The following is a 12,390-nucleotide window of genomic DNA, read 5'->3' as shown; positions in this document are numbered from 1 at the left end:
TTTAGAGGTAGGGGCTTCCTCCTGTTGCCATGGCGAGGATGAGCACTACATTTCACTGAGGCACCACCTTCACGGGCGCCACAGGTAGTTGTTAACCCAGCAGTCACAGCATATTGAATGTGTATCTCTTGGAGACTAGAATCATAAAAAAAAATCATGGCCCATCACCTTCCTGCACCAACAGGACGCACTGTAGAATCAATGTGATTGAATTATTTCTTTTTATTCTTATATGTACAACAAGCTGCAACAAATTCATCAGCTGACAATTTCTTTGCAGCTATTGATTTTAACACAAGGAGAAAAACCTACCAGATTTAAGGGGCAGCCAGATGGAATTCACCGTGTACTTTAAAGGTGGCACAAATCAAAGCTATACAAGCTTTGAGCTACACACCACAGGGTGAATAAAGAATAAACAATATGAGTGTAGGAACAATCTCAGATCAGTGATGCAATTACTGAGGGTTTTTCTTTTTGAGCTGCTACACTTTTAAGAGTAATTCTCAGATGTTTAATACAGTCCTGGTTCTGGCCTTTGGTCAGGCCTCTGTCATTACCTCGCCCCCTACACCACGCTGAGCTAATCCCCAATCACTCAGTTTTCACTCTGCGCCACAGCTGCAGCTCATTCAAGTAATCATGCCCTCAGTATTGAAGCATGTCTTTCCTCCGCAGTCTCTGCCAGATTGTTGCTTCAGTCGCACTGCCTACTCACTCTCCATCTCCCGCAAACTTCTCAGCTTTTCATGTGACACTGTGGATTCTGCTCACAGTTTTGACCTGGTTGGGTTGATGTTGCTCAGTGTTTTTGGCTGCTCCTGGTTAGTATAGGTTGTAAGTCTGGCTTTAGCTCGCTTTTTGGGCACATTGTACGTCTAAATTTATTATGTTTATTACATTTATGTGTTCTTATTTCCTGTCTATTTACCAGGTATTTCTCACCAGTTTCACAATGCTCCTGTTTATATTATCATTATTTGGCCTGTGATTTCTACATTTTTTTCCATTAACATATAATTTACATTCAGTGCCGTGCCTGTTTGTTGCAAAGAAGGCTTTTAGTTGAACTTCCTCTTCTCACTAAATTACTAGCCTACTTTGTGAAAGATGCTTATTGACCCAGATCTTGGTTACTAGACCCATATGATATCATCTTTGTTCATTTTGCTACTATGAAATACTTTTGTCTGTGATTCAACAGGAATTCTCATTGTTAATAAAATAATTTTTTCCCCCCCTTTATTTCCTATGGAGAAAATCATAACACTGACTGTTCTTATTGTATTATTATTCTTATTGCACACAGTGTGAAGTTTAAAACTAAGATTGAAGCTCTAAGCGACTACAACCCACAGCAATTGAAAATATTTATCAAGGCACGGTGTAAATGGTTTCTGTTACCACAGAAACACACACATGCACCAATGTCTCCACAAGCATTTACCTTATAGCCTCCCAGTGTTTTCTCATACAAAATCTCACAGTCCTCTATCTATCATCTATCTTTACAAGACATATTTATTCATTGTACTTGGGTGAACCTATTTATCACAGTGTATTTTATGAAATATGTTTACTCTAGAAATGTTTATGAAACCATCTTAATGCATGAAGCATGTGAATGTGCACAGAGTGCTTATTGTGATGTTATCTGAAGTGACTAATATGTGGCATTTAGAACAAAGACTCAAAACAAAGCACGTTTGTTCCATTTGACTGCAGAGTATCTCAAAATCTGTTTAGACAGCGGAAGATTTTCCTTTTATGTTCAAACATTTTACGCAATGAAGAATAAATGAATTCATTTGTAAATGCCAATTGGCTTTTTTTTTTTAAAAAAATCTGGCAACTAGCATAGAACTAGACAGAGCTCTCACATGTGCCCAAAGTGTTAATGTACATAGTTTTTCTAACTGATGCCTTAAGTATTAATTAAGTAGGTCAAGAGTAACAGGATTGAAATCATCAGTCATGTCAGACAAGTGATTAAGAGTTAACAACGAAGAAAAGTGGTCTAACACAAATGAACAGGGCATGGGAAAGTTGTGGAAACTGAATTTACAGTGTATGGATGCTATTTCCTGTTGTACATATTTGCAGCACTCTTGTGTATTATAATTTCATAATAATTTCATCTTTACAGAGCCTAGTGTAAAGAGTCAAGTAGAGCAGGGTGCAGAGAAGAAAGGCTCAGCTGAGCCCTTTGGATTGATTTGGAGTTTTGTGCCAAAGGTAGCTTAAGTTGCATTTTGGAGCTTCAAAATCACATTTAATTTCTTGGACAGAGACCTGAGACATGCATACATACATTTGCATCTTTAAACACAGTCTTTGCTGCCTTATCTTTCTTTGATTTTCATTCTAGCATAATTCTTTGACTTTAATATACAGATATGAATGAATAAAAAAACAATTCAAATTAAGACATGCAAAGGCAAAACAATCTCCAGACAGGAACATCAGCATGGGGTGATTCTGCACAACCCTTAGATTACATTCCGTGTCAGCTATTTTACATTTCTCACTTGCTGATATCTGTGCATAGCAACAAGAGCTGAGGATATTGCAAATAAATATGGTCACCTGGGCTGACAGAGGAGGTTTTGCTGCTGTGCAGCCCCCAAAGTCTCAGCATACACAAATAAATAAATAACGCTCTTGCTGCTGCTCATAAATATTATTACGGTGAGTGCAAAGTAATAATCTGAATGTGCTCCAGATGAGTATTAGCATTTTTATTAGCTCTTAGCTGCTCTCATCTGGATAATAACAGCTGGATAATTGCAAAACAACTGTTTAGAAAGAGTTTTGTTGAGTGACTTAAATCATACCCATAAAAACTTTGTAAGCAAAATCTTGAAAGTAAGACAAGTTCAAAGTTCATTTTTGGGTCCAGACGAGACCACCCCATTGAGAATACAGCTTATAGTAATTATGATGGGCATAAAGGCAAAAAAAGTATAATATAGTGAAGATGAATGGAGAAGGAAAACTGAAAGCAAACAACAAAATTCACTCACGCACAAAGCCATTCTCACAATAAAATACTATTTAACATCTCTACATAAACATTCAAACTTTTTTCAGATACACAGTTGACATTTTCATATCTTGAGACACAAAGAAGTGAATTATTATCGGGTAGTTTTCTTTATGCTCTAATCTAGAAATTGTCTTACATTCGTGTTAATTTATGTCATGGGTATGCTTGTTTAGGCCATAGTGTCATAACTGGAAGTGTAGCTTTGTGAAAGTGCTCCGCTCTGACACAATAATTTTTAAGGCAGTGAGGAGGAAGAAAATTGTTTAAAAAACAAGTAATTCCCTTTTGGAAGTCTCTGTTTGGCTCAGGCAGCTCTCGTTATCCTCTCCAGTCCCTCGACAGATTTGTGGATTCTCTCTTGGCTGAAATAAACTAAGCATTTCAGTGAGCAAGTGACAATTTGACAATGATAGCCAGCCAGTGATAAAATACATGACAAGCACAATGTGCAAGACAAAAATGTGAATGCTAATAAGAAGAAATGACGGTGTTAATTTGAAAAATTAAAAATAGAAGTGTCTTTTCATATTTATGTCTTTAAAAAAAGGAAATTTTTTTTCTATCTTTTTAATATTTTCAACAATTGCTGTCTGAAAACAATTAAATTATCTGCACTGGGTGAAGGAACGTTTTACCAGCTGATGGTGCATTAAATATTAGTTTTTTTAATATAACCTTTTTGTATTCCTCTTTTTGTCATTTCCAAATAAGGGGATGCAAACTTTTGCACCCAATTGTAATGGTGCACTCTCGCATCATAGTGTGAAATTAGGGGTGTAAGCAAAGTGGAAATCAAGCACTCATGCAGTTGACTGATTTTTCAAACATGGTTGCTGTACTTTTATAGGTGGATGTGTTGGACAGGTCAAAAAGAAATTGTCTTGATATTGGATATTAAGTTCCTTGAGAGGAACATGCATGTTTGTACAATGTATTGTACCAATCAGTTCAGCAGTTTTGGAGATATTTTATAAATAGGTAAAAACATAGTGAAAAATAACAAAGGATCAATGAAGTCAGTCAGATTTCTGCTCTAGATACGATGAACATTGTAGCAATCTATTTGTAAGTTGTCAATATATTGCATTTTCTGGAGGGACAGACCAACAAATCAGATTATCTCTGAGCCAATGCCACCAGCACTGCTCAATAGATTGCCAATAAAAGCAATAGTAATGAGATTATTTGTAGCACCTCCAGGTTTTGGACCACCATTCTTAAAAAACAGCATCTTGGTTTGTACAAAGGTGAAAGGGAGGATATTCATAATTCTCCTGCATTTCCTGTGATCATGGTGTGTGTCACTGTCATACTCAGGAGTGGCACTGCTGCAATGCTTCTAACAAGTGTAAACAAGTGACACACACGTACCTATTTGTTTCCCAGAGGAAGACACCTACTTGGGTCTGTGTAATTCTTTGTCTTGCTGTTGAGTAAATACTGCCAAACAAAGAAAAGATTGCCAAAGGGGAAGCGCTGGGTTCATGTGTTGCTCTTCCTTCTTTTTCTGTCTTTGTAGTGCTTCCAGTAAAATTGAACATGACCACATTCTTTACTTCTTTTCTCTGCACTCCCAATCAATACAGTGTTTCTCAATTCAATTAGGCTCTATTCACTTCATCTGAGCCCAATATTATACTTTAATATGTTCTGTCCTAACTTAAAAAATCACCTGAGATAAATAAACAGAATTGAAATTTAATCGAAATACAATACTAATTCAGTAAGGAGGGACACATAACTGAAAAGATATATTTGACATTTAAATCCTACGTGGACCTTGTTGCTTGTTACGTTACCTGATTTCCTCCCTTGCAGCTGCATTACTTAGGTTTTGAAAAGCAAAGCATGTTTTGACGGACTACTGTGATTTCTACTAAATTAAACTCTAAGAAATACTCCAGGAACACGTGTTCACCTTGAAATCAGAGCTCTGGTTTGGCTTTTCATTAAACTGCACTTACTGTAAGTGTCATTGTGCTGCAGCTCGCTATTTGAATTAGTGAGCGTGTTTTCTTTATAAATGTGTTGAATTTCAATCTGTGAAACTGCCACAGTATTTAGTTTTTTGTTTTTATTATTGCAGTTGTAGCTGAAGATTTTTCCAGAGGAAAGTAAGACGTTTCTTTTATTTCTGTGTAAAATGTGATCATAAACAAATTCATTCATTGTCTGCATGAGTTGCAAACTCTTAAATGTTATGATCTTTTTAACCATATCAATTTCTTTAAAATGTAAAAGAAAATAAAAGAGCACTGCCTGCAGCTATTTGTATTGAGATTTTGTGGAGGCTGAGGTGTGAAAAGTAGATCACAAGCTTGTGCACACTGTTTTATTCCACAAATTTGGTTCTTTGTTGAAAAATGGGCCAAATCAGTTTCCCCAGCAGAGGCTTGAGGATAGAAAACATGATGATAATAGCAGGATGAGCCATCCCAGCCATCTTTGGCACTGTGATAGCAGGTGCCCTGTGACCTTGTATCAAAATTTCTGCAACGTCTGATTTTGTGTACATTGACAATCAGGTTTTTAAGCTTCACATAGACTTTCTCAATGGAGCAGGTGACGATACATACAGGGCGGTGTGTTGTACCAACTACCTGATATACCAAAACCTTCAATAAGCTGGAGAAGCCCGGCTGTGGACTGGCGGTCCTCTTTAGGTTTAATCCTCCTCTGTGCTAAAACCTAGGAATCGATTCTGTTGTGACATTAATGACTTTTTAAATTAGATAACAAGCAATGACAAAATATTACTTCCTCCTTCCAGCTGACCATAGGTGTCGCACCGATGCCCTATCCAATTATTTTCATATCATCATCATGTCCCATCTTCCTCTGTACTCATGGAAGTAGTCAGCATTTACTTCTCTTCAACACCCCACCTCTCATCTTTTTATACCCAGACACTCCAGGAAAGCCAAAAGTGAGAAAAATGGCAGGGTGAGTAATATCTCCAGTTACAGGTGAAGAGGACACGGAATGTGAGGGGACATTGCTCACTGTTCTCTGCTGGAGGACACTGCGATAAGCACTTACAGTGAGTGACTATTCTGATTCTTTCAGGTTTGAAACTGTCTCTTGTCTTTTCTTATGGCAAATAAAATGGTTGAGGTCCCCACTCAAAAATAAAAGCTTACTAAGGTCTAAAACTAAACTTTGGTTTAGTCTGGCTGTTTCAGAAAAACAGTGAGTATAATCTGACGACTCGAACATACTGAGGTCTTAGATATTATAATGTACCCAAAAAGTAAATCTTTTGGTTGGATGCAGTGGAAGCTGTTTCTCAAGTTGTCACCTTATATATTTAACTAAAAATTTTTAAAATAAGAGCAAGACAGTAAAGTATGTATTGGAATCATTTCGTGGCTGAGCCACTTAATAAATTTAGTTTGAAAAGTCGTTGTTTCTTTCTTGAATTGTCCTAGCATGGTATAGTTTAAAGGGTATTTTCCTTTAAGTCTCATTTGCTTAACATACAACATACAAACACTTTGTTGCCCCACATACTATCTTCTTCGACACAGATTCTCATTTACGGGCCTGAAGGTTGCAAAATGAAATGTTTAAAATGTTTGCATAGCACGGAAGTGCATTCAGTGCTATGTTTATTTATATTGTCTTCATGCTCAGACAATACAACAAATTCTCTGGAAAATAGCTCCTCATTGTCCTGTGTTTCTGTCACTGAATATAGTTTGAATGGATCAGGGCAGCAGTGCATTGATGCAGCACTGTTGCTGCGCACACTTTCCGCTCTGCCAGCTGGACTGTCTCCGTGGAGCTTTTCTGAGTTTCCCCTGCTCTCCCGGCCTATCTGGTTTTCCAATGGGTTAACCTGTTGTCCCTCACAATCCAAACTACCCCGTCTAAATTGCCTCTAGACATGACCAGGCAGGCACAAAGTAGGCTCGCAATGAACGTAGAAAAGGTTTTGCGGTGTACCCTGACTCCTGCTCCATTCCCCTTGACCCTATAGAAGATGAGTAGGTCATGAGCTACATTTAGCAAAGGATGGTGGAGAGTGGAGCTAGTCTTAAGCTGGGATCTATGTCAAATTATGATTTTAGTAGCCATGAAAATAAAAGCGATGGTGGGCCATTGGTCAGTGGACAGTGAGTGTCTGTCTCCCAGGTTTTTCTGTGTTTTATTTTTTTAAGCTCATAAAACAATTCTTTCTTCAGGACTCTCAGCTCTTCCTTTTCGTTAATTTGACTTTTATCCCTTTACATTCCCCCTTCATTCGTCCAGCTTCCACTATTATTTGTGAATAATGATAGATAATAATAGATAATAACCACAGTGCTTCACGTTGCTGATCTGTTATTTGCTGACAGTTGTGAAGCCACTGACAGAGCTTCAAGTAATCAGACCAGTTTATTGACATGCCCACACACAAACACACAGCTACACTTTTGTCCAGTCTCTCCATTGTATTACTCTGCACACACACATGCTATTATTATCTCTTCACTGTTAATATAATCTGTAATATATATATATATATATATATATATATATATATATATATATATATATATATATATATATATATATATATATATATATATATATATATATATATATATATATACACACACACACACACACACACACACACATATATACGTATACGTATATATACGTGTATGTGTATGTATATATGTATTGAAATGGAAAACCTCTGTTTAACATCAGAGTTACTGTCACATCTGGCTTTTTTGTTCATTTTATCACACTTATATCTTGACAGCTCCTCCTCCCGTATCTGGCTCTTCTTTGACTCTATGTGAACACACACCCACAAGACACAAATTCATACAAACTGTTTGCTCGGCATCCTATAGCCATCTATTTTTACAGTTTAGCGCCACCTAATGAGTTTTAATTAACAACCTTTAAGAGAGTTTGCATCTTCCTCCCTGAAGTGAACTCGCTGTCCACAGAGCAGGAAGGACACTGTTAATTATTATCATCTTATTATGAACTCATCATTTCATTAGTGTTCATTATATTGTTTAACTCAGTTTATTGTTAGGATCATCAGGCATTGCTGAACAATGACCACACATCACACAGATGCCAGAGGGACTTCCGAATTTAAAAACAGGTTAGCCTGAACCAAACAAAGTTACATTTGAGAAATACATTTTAAAATAGAAGCCTCAGTGAGGTTTCATCAGCTAAACAACAGCTTTCCTAAAGTCATTTTCTGCCTCTAAATGAATTTCTTGCAGATATGAAAAAGTTAATGATAATATTTAAAAAATATTTAAGAATCAAACCACAAAAATTGTTTAGATGCTACAAGGAAGGACAAAGTAAAAGGCCACAGACTAAAATGCTTAGACATGTCGCTGAATTTGGATATCCATCTGCACCAGCACGATAATGAAAGTGTGGCTGACACACAGCCCGGCAGCTGTGTCTATAAACAGGATAATACGATTATTATCCACAACAAAAATTTGTGGTTTCAAATAACCTGTCAATATTTGACATTTGTTTTAATTTATACCAAGTGTTGCTTTTGTAATCGTTATTATTTAATTTTAGGTTGTTTTTTTTTAACATTAAATCAACCCATTTAAATTTTCAGAAAACCCTTGGATTATTTTTCTTGTTATATATTTATGCCAAACTCTAACATTCTTGCTTAACCATTTCTGCATAAATGTTCTTTTAAGCGATTTCACTTTCTCACAGCATTAGATGAAAACAGTGATATCACTTACATGTATATACCTGTATACGGTTTGCTTTGCTTAGCACTAGTCAGGAAACATGGGGAGCTACTTAATCTGACTTGAGGTTGAAAATCCACCTCTGAAGCTCACTAATTCACACATTATATGCATAAGTATCTTTGTAAAGTGTAAAATGTACAAGTTGTGGTCCGTCAAAAGGTCACATGGTTAGCTTGCTGTTTCTCAATAGTTTCAGTTTTTATGCTAAGCCAATTCAACCTTATTTTGGCTCCTGCTTAATAGTTAATGGACTGATATGAGAGTGGTATTGATTGTGTTACAAAGAGTATCTCCAAAAATGTCAATCTGTTAATTTAAAGTGGTGGAAATGTTGTTTTTTAGGCAGCAAATATATTGAATTATTTTTGGAGGTTTATGATTAGTTATTGTGTGTCTATGACAGGATGCAGACGTTGGTTTCCTGTAAAAAGTGTGGTGCACTACATTCTCACTTGCCAATTACTAATTTACTTGCAACATAAAGGACACTGGACTTGTGATGGCCATGAACGTTGGCTTTGTATGTATCCAGTGTGGTGTGGAACCATCCCGTTTGGGCCTTAAGAAAACACATGCACTTTATGTACAGTAGTGTAGAAGCCCCTGTCAACATGCACAAGCATGGATAGTTGACTATAGGAATAGTTGGACATTTTGGGGGATACTCTCTTGATACAGAAGGTTTATAAGACTTTCATGTCTATGCAGCTGCAGAAAGGTGACAGTTTAGCTCTTGTTGTCAGTCTTTATGCAAAGCTGCGCTGACAGCTGCTGGCTGTAGCTTCACATATATCAGGCAGATATTAGAAGAGTCATTTGACCCTTGGCAAGAAAGTCAATAAACGCATTTCCCAAAATATCAAACTATCCACTAGAGACCGCAATGATAACAAAACAATGTCTTTCCAACTTAATAGGAAACGTTTGAGGAGGGCTTGTTCCTGTTTCAACCTGACGATTTAATATCCCTGTGTTCAAAGTAAGATCCATGAAAAAATGTTTTAATTTAAACCTCACATGTGCAGAGACTTTACCTCCAGCCATCCATCCATCCATCCATCCATCTGTTTCAGGTTTTGTTTTTTTGCTCATGCAAACGTGCTTTCAGACTGCCATTGGTTTTCGTGACACCTTCAGTAGTTTTCCTGCTGTGACAAGCCTACAGTGTCACCACAGTGACTGAATTTATAATCTTGATAAATTCAGTGTTCCATGTGTAAATTGCCCAATTCACAATGACATTTACCAATTTAATAAAAACCTAGATGTAAACAATGAATTCTGTTTTCTGGAAAATGCTTGCCAAGGTCCCCTAATACAGGGAAATAAAGAAAACATACTGTAAACAAATATCCTCAGCTAATTTGTTGTTTTCTCATGTTGTATTTTCATGATCACTTAATCTAAGTACATTCTTTGCGTCTGCATCAGCAAATTCAATTTCCTTCTGAGTCATGCCATCGTTTCCTTTCTTTATCCAAGGTTGGAAAATAAAAAAGACTTACCTTTGAGATTGTGTTTACAAATGTTCCTCTGAAGCCTGTGTGTTGCACTGGTGTTGTTTCACTTGCATGAGCACTTAAATTCATTTTAACTTCCAGGAACTGAAAAGTACCTTTGCACAATAACCTTTACTGGGTGATTGACTCTGAGTGGAGGAGATAAGTAGAAATTTGTTGTTAGTTAGTGTACTAAATTAACTCAGATAATGTGGATAATAGTCTGACCTTGTTTTCCTTCCTCCACCCACTGAATGACAACTTTAAATGATTCTGTGAGCTGAATGTAGCTTTTATTAAGATTTTATTGCAGTTTAACCCCTCAGTGACTGCACTCAGTTAGTGCCTGCTATGGGTGTACAGTTGGTATTGTTGTTAGAAACCCGAATGTAGGTTCTTTGTGGAGCACTCACCTTCAGTGAGAAAAGCGTTCCCTGAAAAGCACTGTTCACCACTCAAGAAAATCCCCATTTCTCACCTCTCTTGAAATAGATTGAAACACTCTGGTGGCCTGCAGCTTCTCACCATGGAAAGGCAATGGGGGAAGTGATGATTAGGATCAAGCTGTTTTATTTCTCTGAGCATACAGTATTTATTTCCTTTACCCTGTATAGTGTTTTAATATAATATTTGTGGATATTTGGGCAATTTCCATCTCCAGTTTGAGAAACAGATTAGCATGTTATCCTTCTCCAAAAACTCCAAAGCCCTGCACAGTGATATGTAAAATTCACAGACATAATTGTACAACTCTGGAAAGGCTATTTTATCTTCTATCACAACCTCATGAACTAAAAAGTTAATAAATTCAAAAGTGCATATACTTGGTGTTATTTCCTTGTGTGGTCTAAAGCCAAAGTTGTTAAATATCATGTAAATATCACCTAATCCTACAGGTCTGCCCTATTGCTATGTTGACGTTTCACCTACTTCATCAAATAGGTGTGATAAATTATTACAATTCCTCCCTATGAAAACCTGACAAATGTACTGTTTTAAAATAAAAATTTTACAAACCTGTTAAAAATGGTCACCACTCTTGGATTGTGAGTGGAGCAGACAGAGTTTATTTCATTTTATTTAGCTTTGCTCTGTAATAGAAACTATTGTGAATTCCTCCTATTTGTGGATGCTTGTTTGTGTTTGTCTTGTATTTATTTAATTCCTTATTCTTGTTTTGTTTTTAATGTATGTGTATTTTATGGGTTATTATGGAAACTTGTACTGAAGATTATTAGGTAGCACTTTATTTTACAGCTCTGTAATAACAGCGCAATTGTAAGGTAATATTTTACAAATAAGATAATATAGTGTTAAACTCTAGTTAATAGCATGACAATAACAGGAGTATTATGAGAAACCCTTAATACCTTGTTATTACCAAGCTCTTAGCTTTCTATTACATAGATGTTAATCCTATATCACCTTGTTATTTCTGAAATATTACACCAATTTAATCCTGCTATCACCAAGTTATAAAATAAAGAGCGATAATTGTATTTGTAGTGTTCAGATTATTTCTGAATGTGTTTGTTGTTTTAGATCAAAAAAGTTGCAAAAACTTGAAGTACTTCACCTTTAGTAACCAGGAATGCGCGATTGCATGTACCAATGGGCCTTAAGGCACAACCTTGCTAGATGATATTTCTTTACATTTAAAATATTTCCATAGCCATTGTTACAATAAATTCAAATAACACAGAACTATAACACAGAACTATGTGGCCTTGCTCTTTGCATTACATATACATATATTTTCTTGCCTTTGCAATATTATTTTCACCAACAAGGCAAGGTTTACTTTGAGTTAATGTAGACTGGTAGGTCTCCTGTGGGCCCCAAACTCAATTTACAGTACTCTAGAGGGGATATAATGAGGCATCTGCTTTTTGCTTCACTTCACTTCCTTCACATGTATTGCCACCAATTATGCTGGGATAACATAGACAGAAATTACTCCTGCATGAATTTAATTTTTGTTTCTGGTGCCTGCTGGCTGCAACCACAAATGTACAACGGTGTCGTGTGCTTCATACACATGAATCATACTGATTACACAGACAAACAAACGGCAGGCAGTGATGGTTTTCGGCAAACG

Source organism: Channa argus, chromosome 1 (assembly GCF_033026475.1).
Source record: "Channa argus isolate prfri chromosome 1, Channa argus male v1.0, whole genome shotgun sequence".
Taxonomy (NCBI): domain Eukaryota; kingdom Metazoa; phylum Chordata; class Actinopteri; order Anabantiformes; family Channidae; genus Channa; species Channa argus.
The sequence above is the reverse complement of the archived record's forward strand: the minus strand, read 5'-3'. Positions refer to the sequence as shown.